The sequence below is a fragment of the Taeniopygia guttata genome, chromosome 13 (assembly GCF_048771995.1).
Source record: "Taeniopygia guttata chromosome 13, bTaeGut7.mat, whole genome shotgun sequence".
Classification (NCBI taxonomy): domain Eukaryota; kingdom Metazoa; phylum Chordata; class Aves; order Passeriformes; family Estrildidae; genus Taeniopygia; species Taeniopygia guttata.
The window spans coordinates 12,084,012-12,095,873 of record NC_133038.1 but is presented as its reverse complement, the minus strand read 5'-3'; positions in this window follow the sequence as shown (position 1 = coordinate 12,095,873).

Genomic DNA, 11,862 nt, shown 5'->3' with positions numbered 1-11,862 from the left:
ACAGCACTTATTCCTACTCATAATTTAAGCAAGCTGTCATGTTTTTAAAACTTAGTTATCGTCAGTGTTCTCAGACATTTATAATATACATGTTTTATCATCACTTTGGCAAATTATTGATTCATTTTACTGTTTTTTTCCTATATCAAAAATTCCCACCTAGGGCATTCACCCCTTCTGAGGGAGCAGAACTGGCTCAGCTGTGATGTGAGAGGCAGCTGTCATGTTTTAGAAAATGCTATAAATCACTAAAAACCCTCAAAACACCCCCAGACTCATTTTCCACCTAAGGACTGCGTGTGACCCCCGGTGTTAGAACAGATCCAGCATGTTGTGTGTTGTGAAAAACAGTGTAAAACTTCTCCCAGTGGGGGTGCTGGGCATTTCAGGTACATCTGAACATACCGAACCCATTGAATTCTATGTTCTGTGGGACCCCCATCACCAAGAAGCTCAGAAGAAGAGGACCAACAGGACACCATCTGTAGTCATAGGAAGTGATATTTTTCTATTAAATATAGAAATATATTATATATAAATATATATCCCTGTAACTCTTTCTCCCCCACTACCTGCTATTTTTCAATTTATTTCTATCCCTACCTCACATTTATTGTTAAATAAAATTTGTACTTCTGACTTTGGCCTCATTTGCACCTTAATTCAGGCAGAGGCATCTAATAATCAACAGTTTCTTTTTACTTGTCTTATGAGGTAATTCATTTTCTTATTTAAATGCCAGAAGCTAAAAACTAATTGAAAATAATAAATGAGACTATTATAATAGCATCAGGAACATATGAGCTTTCAAAAAAGAAGATACTAATGATTTTGAATTTCATTTGCCAAATCCACAGCAAGTTGAAGCAATTGTACAAATTCAGTTTTCACCATTATTTTATGCCTAGTTTATTACATAATAGTCCTCTAACTATTCCTTGTCAATCCCTTCGCCATCATTTCACACACATTTCACATTCTAAAACCGTACTGTTTCCACTATCTCATCTCCTCTGTGTTGAAGTATTGCTCTCTTATTACATTAAACACTACTTTCTCCATTTGCATACTTTCTAGATGACATTATTTATTATTTTCTGTTCTATTTCTAACTGCAGGATCTTTAAGTTATCATCCAATCTCACAGCTTTTCCAAAATGTAATGCAACCTGTGAATTTATTTGCCATGCTGCTTACAGTACCTTCTGGATTATTAAGGTGTTAAATAAAACCAGGTGCACCAATAAACTCAGAAATATCTCCCTATATAACTCAGTGCATCTATTTACCAACTTTTGTGACAGATAGTGCTCATTTCTAAGATAATTTAAACTATTTATTCACAAGTAAGCTATGGCAACCTACAAGATTAAGTTCTTCTAGATGTTACTATGCAAATACAAAACATAAAACCAGTGTAGTCTACGAGGGATCAGTTTTCACATAGATTTCTCAACCAACCATTCCTGTTGATCTTCCCTGCATTACTAGACCTATACTTATTTTATAAATAGACCTACAATGACACTAGGAAATCTGTTCTTTCCTTAATAGATCCAAAATACATATTGCTCACAAATTTATTCACTACTTTGATCAAGTTTATCAGAAAAATATTATGATATGCACATGTTAACAAGACACAAATTAAGAACTTATGATCCAAAGCATACCACTATCAGAAATACAGTAATTGGGGAGAATAGAATAAGCCTAAATTATCTATTTTTAATGTCCAAAAGAATGAATGAAGGATGAGGACAGACCCCAATTTAGCACAAAAAATGACTTCATCCTGAAGTAGGAAGAAAAGAATTACTCTACTCTGCCTAGTCCCTCTTCCCTTACTTGAGTAAATCTTTTTGTGCTTTGGTCCCTCATACATCCATCAAAATTAAAACTAATCAAGCCAGGATTTGTCACTGAGAAAGAGTCTTCTCCTTTCTTCATTACAATCAAGCAATTGCTCTCCTCCGTGCCTTAATGGACTCTGCTGCTTTCGACACTGGTGGAAAAAGCCCTGCCTATCTTGTTTCAATCTTCTGTAAGTTCCTGGCTTCAATTTACTCATGGGGATGAATCTGACTTGGAATCCCCCCTCCCCCAGTTCTTATCTATTTATCTTCCTTAAGAGAGAGAATTTTTTCTAGAGAACAGGTCCTTCAGCCCGAGTTGAGCAGTGCAACAGTGACATCCTATGGCTGCCTACATTAGGCTCCAAAAATCTTTCCTGTTTGGCAGTGGCCTCCTCTACCTTGGTAAAGAAATCTGATAATGACTGAATATGAACTGCCCTCAGTGCATTTTATCCATTTACCTCCACATTAAAACTACCTAGGCATTTTCTCCATGTTTCCAAAGCACCAGAAATTCTCTTCAGACGCAGACTTGGACTCAGACATGTTAGCAAGCAGGCTCAGGAGCAGGCAGGTGTGGGGGTGTTCTGATTTCCTCATTCGTGGCTGCAAGGGAGGTGCATGTGAGGCAATTTTTGTGATGCACTGACATCTAATAGAAACACAGGGGGCAGGGTGTGGTGTGCATGTACAGCAGTGTTCTGTATGCAAAAGGAGTGGAAAGGTTATGGGAAGTGTTAAATACAAAATTGCTATTTAGTTCTAGGGCATCCAAAAATCTACATTCCTCAGAGACCATTCAACTAACTCCAAGGCTAATTGAGCAAACTAAACCTGAGCTTTCCATTGCCTCAAGTCTGAACTCTAAATACCTGAAGTGTAACTCGGGTATATAACTCTTAATACCTAAAGTGAGGACTATATTCTATAGTGTGATGGCAATGGATTTAATTAGGTAACTTTTATTATGTTTATCTAATACTGCAATACAATGTGACAAGGACTAAGCAAGTTTTAATATCCTTCCCTTGCACTAAGAGGGCCCTATCCTGATGCTCCCCAGGGTGGCTGGGGGCCTCCACTGACCTTACCATGTACAAATGTTCTCACATTTTCTCTCTACAGACATAAATTGTTCAGTCTTAACTGAACAGCTTGGTAACTTAAGTACCAAAACCTTCCTCAACATAAGATAAACCTGACACAGCAGCCAAAGAGGAGCGGCCCAAATAAACTCCACTACACATGATCAGAGGGAATGCACAGCACAGAGGTACAAGACAAAAGAACCAGCACCTACCCTGATCTAGTATTCTGTATTTGTAGATAACCAGTACATTTTTAATTCAAAATATTTATTTCACATGCTCACATGAAGCACTTGAGAAATGAAGCAAGCCTTGAGACCCAAAGGCCACAAGTCACAGGTAAACTGTCTCACAGGTGGAGTCAAGGTGCAGCTCCATTCTTTGTTGTTCAGTCTCTGATTGCACATGAAGTATTAAAACATGTGGCACCTTCTACTCCATCTACTTCTATAGTGAAAAATGTTAGTTGGACAAAGCTTTGTTATTAACTAATGCCGTAAGTAGCTGATATTTTTTAAAGCCTGAAACATCTACAGCTGAGCTGTGCTCTCTTTATAATTTGTGCCTATTGTGTTTGTAGGGAAAAATCATCATAAGGAACTGCCACTCTTCCCACAGACTATTAAGAGGACTGCAAGCCACGTGTAACTATCCATTTTTAGTCTAAAGGTTTTCCCTTGTGTGCAGAATGCTTTCCAATTTATACAAAAACAGTCCTTTCAAACTAAAAAAAAAAAAAAATCAAAACCTACCTGAAGAAAAGGAATTTTGCCATTTTCCTTTTTTCTTCCTAATTTCCCCCTTTCTGTTATTTGTCTATTTTATTCTGGTTTTTCCACTAATGAATCTTACTTTGCCAAAATCTTACTGTCATTTTGTTAAAACTATTCTAAGTGCCTCAAGCTGCTAAACAGCTGGCAAAATACACAAACATTTAAGACTTCAGTCTGAATATTAAATCATAGCTTCTATGAGAGAACAATGTGGTCCTTCCTTAATTAATATCTTCTTTTGAACTGTATGTCATTTTTGCTTTTAAATTAATCTGAGCATAGAAAACAGGTTGAATATATTTTTATTAGAAGACACTTCAAATATTTAGATAGTCATTTTAATCATGTTGTGGCAAAATTATTATGCTTGTCAGTCTGAAAACATACAATTTCCATATTTCCCTTACATTAGCTCTCTTTAACAAAGGATTATTAAAATTTTAAATGCTATTTACTCTTCTTTTCCCCTCCCTCTCTGGCATGCATACTTAAAAGAAGCCCTAACAAAATATTTGGGCTGCATTAAGAAACATCTGAATTGCAGTTACAATTCTAGTGTAGTCACAAACTTGTCATTAAAATGCATAGCACAGTGCTAGTGCAGCTGTATACAGCTTTTATTATTCAGACTGCTAAATAGATGAAACATATTTTAATTCAGTGTAAACTGTGCAACTAGAAACACGAGAGTTTGAGGCTTTTTTATTTCCTCAGGAGAAGCCCAGATCCTTGAGCTCAATAACTGCTCTTGGCCAAGGGCCAATCTGGATTTATTGCAGGAGTCCCTGTACTGCCTCTCCAGACACACATTTTGTAGTACATGAAGAAGCTGGTGGGAAAGGCAAGCTTTCAGCCTCCACCACCTCTTTTTATTAACATGTACCTGTTAATACCTTCAGGCTCTCACTCCTTATTCCCCAGGTAGGACACAGGCAGCTGCTCTCAGACTGGGAATCAGCCCTGGTACCACAAAGTCAGCTTACAAGGGGGTGCACCAGAGCCCCAAGCCTCACTGCTGAGTTAGAGAACAAAAATGTCCCCAACTCTGCAGCCTTAGACACGTGCCACACCTTTTATTAGTGCCTGAGGAGTTGATGCCAGCTTAAACACTCTCCTACAGAGACTGAGTCAATCTCCATCCTGACCGAACTCCAGCAGACCAGCTTTGATACAAACCTCATGTCTCAAGCATTAATCTGTATTACTAGCTGCTAACCATCAATTATTTATAATCACAGCCTGTGTAATCATCCCTAATTTTTATTTTGAATTTAATATATCAGGAGAACAATAAAGCAGAAGAAAAGCCCCAAAGCTCATACACAAATCTTCAGGAGTAAGTTGCTGCAATAACAAGGAAGAGTCCTAGAGGTACAGTAGAAGAGACAGCAGCAAAGAGTTTGGCAGATCCATTCCTCTTTAAGCCAGTTGTGCAGCAGAAATGCAGCAGAAGAAAATAGTGCAGGCTCTAAAGGACAGTGAGTAGAGCCCATGAGCCAGATGAGCCATCAGTGTGAGAATTAAAGGATATAACCCTAAAAGGAAACAAGTTCTTTGCCAGATTTCAGCCCTCTGTAAGCTGAGCAACAAGGAATTTTCTGGCCCATTGTGTGCCCTTCTATTGAGGTGGCAGCAGAGTCTCATTATCTCCATGGGCTGTAAAAGTGCCTCTAATTAGCCAGTCACCAATGCTCTACCAGAGGGTATTTTGGAGTAGATATATTCTAATTGTCTCTGCTGGGTGTCTACAGCGATTCCATAGAAAACAACCTTCACACAGGGTATGCTCAGCTTGGAGGCATTCCTGTCTGCTCTTTCACTCATTCACAGCATTTTAAGCCTGGATGCCACATAAAGCTGAGATGGACGTGCTACGATTAAAGACAGAATAAAAATGAAATGAACCAATAGACCAAGGTTAAAAATTGGAAGTAGCAACAGTTAATTAGTTCCACAGTTGAAAAGAGAGAAGCCACAGTGCTTCTGCTCAAGAGGCTGGTGCTTCTATTTGACTATACTATTAGAATGTTCCAGGAATGGATTTCTACATTTCTACTATTTAAAAAATAACGTTATTTTATTATTGATTTCCAATAGATAAAGCTTCCATATTTCTCAGTCCTCCTATAGCAATCTGTTGCTCCTCTGACATATACAAGGATAGTCAATACCTACTTCTCCCATACCACAAAAGAGGCTCTGTAATGCAAAGTAAAAGAGACCATTCATTAGCTATGACAGAAAATTAGTTGACTCGTGGTCTTCATCATCTTTTCCTCTGCTCTCTAAAGCAGCCATAAACATTCAATTGACTTTTATCTCTTCCTTGTCATATTGGTGATACAGATGCCCACTTAAACACAACAGGCTTTCATTCTTTCACCTAGATCCAAAGGGCCAATTTTCCTGCATCCAGCACCTACAGGGCTAAGGGAATGCATCGATGTCTTACTATACATATATATTTATGGAGAAAGACAAAAATATTGGCTACTTAGAAAAGCCCTTATGCCACCCTATTTCCAGAATTTGCAATTTCCAAAGACCTTAGTGACAGGTTCTTGGGTAGCATCTTTTGAAGTGCAAATTATTTCATGATTCACACATTTGGAGTAAAAAAAAAAAAAAAAAAAAATTAAGCTAAACAAAAACTCATATATATATTTAACACAACACGTAAGTGACTCAGATTCCAGACATTTCACTTTAAATATGTTATCATCTGCCTGCTAGCAGGTTACTAGTACATCTGAGAAAGTTATCAGTCTTTGTCTTCTTTGTTGTTTTTTAAAGCAGACAGTGCTTCTCCAAGCACTGACACTGGACCTCACTGGCCACCAGGCAAACTCCAGTCTAGACCAGTTTGGGCTTACAACAGTTTTGGTTCTGTGAAAGGTTCATTTGCAACACCATCACTCTGAGCTAACTGGCCCCCAGGCAGTTATCAGCCACTTCTAGGAAGTTTTCACTCTGGTGAAAGAAATTTTACTTTTCTAAGTCTGCTTCATCATTCCTCTGTTCTATAATTATCACTCAAATTTTTAGATGGCAGCCAGAGATCACTGAATAATGCTGTCATGCTAGAGGCTCAACATGCACCAGTAACTTGGCTACATATATGTATCACATCTAAGAGCATTCCTATTTACAGCAGGATATTCCCAAAAGCTTTCTCATTTTCCATGCAAGTCATTTATTTTTTTTTGTTGGCTCTTTGTGAGAATATTTAACCCACTTCCTTTAAGTTTGAAGGTTACTGGAGTTGCCATTCAGTCACATTTCACAAGCTCATGCATGACTTACACTTTGATCACAAATGCAAATCAGCAGCATATTTTCATGAATTTATTGCTTTTAATCAAAAATTAGGCTTTCATGTCTGGAGATTTATCTAGATACTTCATCACTTCAGTAAGGACACATCTTAATGAAAAATCACAGGATGCCGACAACACTGCTTGAAAAGTTACTATTTTGTCTGAACACAACATTCTTCCATCCCTTCTCTAAATCAGATGTCTATATGTCTAACAATAAGAATATTTTTTCAAAAATAACACCCTAAACAATGTCTAAGTTCCCTTCAGCTCTGAGAAACATGTTTTGGTTGACTGAACAAATTACTTAATATAAAGCATACCATAACTGAGTTTTTTCTGCTTTTCACTCCTTTTAATCTTGCTGATATGTTATTTACGTTCTGTTCAATAAATAAAATCAAGATTAAAAAGTTGAACTGCCTGAGGGCACTCTTTGCTAACAGAGATTTTCAACTGTACAGCTTGTTTTCAACTTTTAATAACATCTAGAGAGACATTTTTTTCTATAAGCTACCCAGATGATGTGTGCATGTAATCAGTGAAATCCCCAAAAATTAATAACATTTTCTCTTCTATGTACCTGCTTATCTACTTCTTGATTGCTCTCTGTGATCTGAATGAACACTCCTCTCCAACAGCACCTCACCTGCTTGTTGGGTGAGGACCAGGAGAGCAGAAATTCATGGTATGAACACAGAGAAACCCTCAAGGAGAGTAAGGGTGATGAAGTAGTGTTTGAGAATTACAGAGCTGATGCATCTCACCAGTGGGGACAGAGATCAGCCTCTGGGTTGGTTTGGGGGCCTATGTTGTGTATGGCCCCAAGCTGAGTGAGGTTTGTTGCCAGACCAAAAATCATCACTGTTTATTAGAGCCATTTTTCCTCAACCAGTGAAGTGAAAATGACAAGAAAATAAACAGTTGTCTGAGAACATAAGGCACCAGCGAGCAAGAGCAGCCATCAAGCTTCCTTAACACAGCTGGAACTGGAACTGGCTCTTCTGAATTGCTGCAGAAAGCAATGGAAAAGCCCAATTGAGGAAGAAGTAGCTGTAGTAGCCAAATTACAAATGGCTTGGAAAGAGACTTTTTAAGCTGACACATTCTTCAGCACCCTCTGAAGACTGATATAACAAATGGTGCACTTCCTTCCCATATTGGGGGTTAAGTGTGCAAGAAAGACCTTGTGCAGAAATTTGTCCATCAGGATTTCTACCCACTTTCCCTCTTTTGCCTGGATTCTGCTGCTTCAGCACATCTGAGAGAGGGGCACAGCTACAGAAAGTGTTTTAGAATTGTCCTTGTTGGCTCCTCCCTGACAGATTACCACGACTGGCATTGTTTGCTTTCTGAGGCCAGAACAGTTCCTGACAATTAAATACACACAATGTCCTCTGTCCTGAGCTGAACAGGATCTTAGAGCAGCACTAGGACATCAAGAACAAGAGCGTGCAAACCATCTGCTCCTCTCCCTTTCTGGGAAAAGAGTTCCTTGTCTGCTCATTCTTCCCTTTTCTTCTTTCCCTTCCCCATTAATGCAGTTACAAGAAGAAAGTTGTAACCATGATAATGCTTCACCTCAGGAAAATGAGAAATGGCACAGGATTACTTTTATTATACCTTGAAGTGTCCAAGGCTTAGGGACTGCAATGCTGATAAATAGCACTCCTAGCAATTCTACTAGAGCTCATATGACATATTCTACTTAGGTCATTATGACATAATTGCACTCTTCCAGGTGCACTACTTAGCCTGCAACCATTCCAGAGAATTGATAAAAATTAAAATAGAGAAATAATTTAAAAGTTCACCAGCTCATATAAAGGTTCTTACTTTAAAAAAATACCACTGAACTCTACTTTCATTTGGGTATTCCTCAGAATAAGAATCACCAACTGGCTGAGATCCCATTTACCTGCATAAATGTTCAGAAAGAAACAAATTGAAATTACTACCAAATAGTTTCTGAAAAACACATTTTACAGGGACATCCAACCTACTGTTAATTCCTGAGAATTTACTAAGAAGCTCCAATCTGAAATTCCACATTCTTGATCATATTTCTCAAAATACACAACCCACAACCAAAACCTTGACATCAAAATACAATTAATTCTGAGGTTTTCCTTTTTATATCATCACATTTTTTGCCAGAAGGAGAGTTTCTTTAAAGAGTTTAAAACCCTAATATTGCACTTAATCCCATAATTTCTAATAACTAATAATTTACTTAAATATTTCTTAACAATGAAGAGCAAGGAAGCTTCTTGAGAAGAAAGAACAAAAGAAACAAGCAGCAAATACAAAAGTAACCAGCCACATGAGTGTCTGGAAACATGTTAATTCATCTTTCTTCTTTTAAAACCAGATGATAATCACCTGCTGTTGGGCCAGCTAGGAACTGTGAGATTTTAAAAAGCATGACTCATTAATTCTTCTTAGTAATTACCTTCACAGAACTTTTCCAGTATTTCTCTGTGCCCCACAATTCAATAGTGCCCCTGTTTCTGAGGCACGGTCTGAACAGTCTGGTTCAGTTTTTCTCTGTGGATTTTAGTAGAAACTAATTGAGCTTGAGGGTCAGAAGGGCTGACCATTCCCAGCTGTGAGCAGGAGCAGCCCCACATTTCTCTGGGTTTGGTTTTGGGTTGTGCTTTTAACTCCTTGAGGATCCTTTCTCCTTTGGCTCGGATCAGCAGATCCCACCAGCACCCAGAGATGAGGCTTTCCCCACCTCCTAAGCCAGGCTCACAACAGTCTCCCAAGATACTTTAAATATCAGCAAACATATATTTTTCCTGGCTTCAGGAATGTTTTTTGCTATGAAGTAAAACTGAGAGATCTAATTCTACTAAATTTATAATTGTTTTTCCCTTCTGGCTCCACACTCCAGGGCTGGCCTTTGCCAGTGTTTCCTTGCAGGGCGGGGTGTCCCTCCACAGGCTCTTTTTGAGCTTTCCCAGGTCACACAGCCCTTGTCTCCCTTGTCCCACAGCTGCTTCCTTGCTACCCATTTCTTTTATCCTGTGCGCATGAAGCAAGGTGTCATTTAAATAGACCACTTTGGCCATCAACATGACTTCTTATTATTCATCCAGCAGGGTGAAATTGTCATACCCCACACTGGTATCTAAATATTTCCTTCAGATAATGACTGAATAGTCCTTGAAATTGCACTCATTATGCTTCCGACCCCCATTTGCCACCTGCAGTCATCATCTTTGTCCATCTGCACTCATCTTGGCTGTTCATCTTTGTCAAATTTATAGCAAATAGTCTTGGAAGGAACAAATGCACCCAGCACAGTTGTAAAGATGAGAAACCAAATAGGGGGGATGGGGTTAGGGGTGTCTCTAACAAAAGCCAGGTGTAGAAGTTATTAATTAACTGCAGAGATATAGCACAAATTACTCAAAGTACAATTTAAGTAATTGGCACAGCTCATTTTCTAGATGCAGCTGAGAGTTATGTGCTCCTACCTTTTCACTAAAGCACTACAGAACATAAAATTATTTAGGAAAGCATGTTCATTAAATTCTACCACATCGTGAGAAGCAAGCCTTAACCAAAGTATTTAGAATAAAATATTCATATTTCAGATGATACAGGCAGTAAATTTTGACAGCATCCAATCTTAGGGACTGCAGTATCTATACTCAAGGCCCCAGAGTAGTTGTGTTAATTGTTTCTTTTTTAAAGCAGTGCTTAAAAAGAGAAGCTTCAACTTGATCAGATGAAACTTAATGAAGGTGATTTAGCCTATAAAGTTAATCATCACTTTGGTGTCACTTTCACAGGATTTGGACACTTTCCATTCTGAGGCAGGCATGCAAACTTCACAGAAAAGGGCACATCCATGTTTCTCCACTATCAGCTCTGCAGATAAAGAAGAAGATGCAGTGTCTGATTCACAGGCACACTGCTTTTCCCAATTGCTTTATGATAAATATAATCTTCCTCTTCTTGGACTTATTTGTAGATAAGCCTCTATTCCACACACCTATCTGTGTGCTCTCCAGGCTCCCCAGTGTGTATTTCTGCACTTTCTAGAGCATCTTAAAGGAAGGAAGGTCTATTAAACCCTCATCTGCTGGGCCAGGCTTTCCCCTGCACTCTCAGAGCCTGATCCAATGTCCACATTAAATCAGCCTGGGTGTTTCCAGTAAGTGCAGTGTGCATTCAGTCACATCCCTGATTGCTCACATCTGTCCCCCATTATTCACCCTGCTGAGGATACAAACACTATGAAAGCCTCACACACAGTTGCAGTAAGGACAAATTATTTTCCCATTTTAAATTATCTTCCTGAAGTAAATGCAGCCTGGGACTGTAGGAGCCAAAAGGACTGTCCAGAGATTTCCATGCTATTTCACTTTTTTCCTGGCAACCAAAATCACCAGAGAGATCATAGTGCAGAGATGATGATTAGAGCAGCTACATATTTTAAAACTGTTTTCTGCATCGTGTCCAAAAGTAATTTCTTTTCATTACATTCATATTGGTAATAATAAAGAGAAGAGGTCTGCTGCCAAGGTAGATTATCTTGTTTCTGTAGGAGAGAAATTTGGCTTTGTGAATCCAGCTATTTGGTATCATACACATATGTGTTCACGATATTCTCCTCCTCCAGCCAAACGGGCCAGCATACCCAGTATTGTGATTAATTAATTAGCAATGAACAGTAACTCTCAGGATCACTGTAGTCACTGCATTCAGAACATACAAAGCAATTCCTGCAAAGCGTTAGAACCCACAATACCACATTTAGATAGGAAACTCAGTGCCAAGTTTGAGCTTTCTCATGTTTCCTCTTCTTCTTGTGACA